The sequence below is a fragment of the Mercenaria mercenaria genome, chromosome 7 (assembly GCF_021730395.1).
Source record: "Mercenaria mercenaria strain notata chromosome 7, MADL_Memer_1, whole genome shotgun sequence".
Taxonomy (NCBI): domain Eukaryota; kingdom Metazoa; phylum Mollusca; class Bivalvia; order Venerida; family Veneridae; genus Mercenaria; species Mercenaria mercenaria.
The window spans coordinates 71,289,322-71,290,835 of NC_069367.1; positions in this window are offsets into that span (position 1 = coordinate 71,289,322).

Here is a 1,514-nt window from a genome sequence, read left to right on the forward strand (position 1 = left end):
TCAATTGTTTGAATTCGAAAAAAAGCAAACAAAGATAAATTATTTATTTTTAAATGCTCTAAATTATCAAATAGTTTTGCAAACTTGCTTGTGTGATAACTCTTGGGAAGGTATGTATTAATCGGGGGCTTGTCAAATTTAAATAAATCAGATAGGAAATAATATAATTAATTTGAACGTAACTTTTTGCACTTACTTTCAAGATCACACCTATAATTGTTATTATAGTAAAGAAATCAGTAAAACTACACCCATTATTAGATTAGACCAAAGACATAAAAAAATTGAATAAGTCGCTTTCTTACTTTATCTTAGAAAAACGGTACTAACTTCGATCGCTCATGTAGCGCTAGCATTATGTTGCTTAACTGTAAAAACTATCATCATTTTATTTTATGTTTAAGATACACAATGATTAGATAGCAGTTTACAATAAATGAATCGAAAGAAATAATATTATATTGATTTCGACTTTCAATAATAGAATGAAGTCGCACATTTCATAGCATTCTACACAATTTGACATTGAACGTTCAAAATGTAACCTTGTATGTTTGGAAAGGAAATGACACCTGTTAATTTTCTTGTGATTACATTTTCTCGTTAGGAAATTCGGTGTTCTTCTGACATAAATGTAGCTCAATGTGTATACAGGATTTCTGTAAAATCCGAAGAATTTGGAAATCGCAAGAAGAGAACAGGTAATTTGAAGATTGTCAGTACGGATCCTCTACCTTAAACCAAGCACTGAAGCCTTAAAACGTGTAGAGTTTTCAAATACTCATCTCCCTAAAGACATTATATCTGGCATATTACTACTCGTTTTGAAGTCTTTCGCGTTTATTCTGTATGTAAAAATGAACATTAACATTTTTACAAATACTTAACGGCTTAAACATTTAATAACTATGAAATAAACAAACTCTGGGTCGCCTTTAACACTGAAGTGCATTGGAAATCCTTTATTTTCATTTTTTTTTCTCAAGTAGAGTATGTACAAAATGTATAATTAGGGAGAATATTATCAAAAAGTAGAGGCTACTTTTGGGTACAAGAGTATATTTTTTGTAACATTAACACTATGAAATTGACTAAAATGTGGATCCACGTTTGGTGATGTTTATAATCTAAGGTGCCGTGGTAACTTGTAAGGGAACCACCATATACATTGTAAGTGATTTCAGCAAGAAGTTACTCTAGAATTAAAGTGAAATGCTATTCACTGTAAACGCATCCTGAGAACTCTTTTAGTCCGCTATATTGACAATTAGATTTAAACGTCTTGTAACATCCATACCTTAAGTTTTCAATACTTCATACCTCAAATACATTTATAACAGCAAAACAACTGCAGATATTGAATGAAACATAAACCGTGTCATTTTCCAATATTTATCAGACTTTCTGAACGTCCCGCAATACCTGGGTCGATTCTAGGTTGAAAAGAGATATCGATTCCAGGCCAGTCTTATTGTTGATTTGGAAAATTTTAAAGCTTTCATTAATCCGCTTTC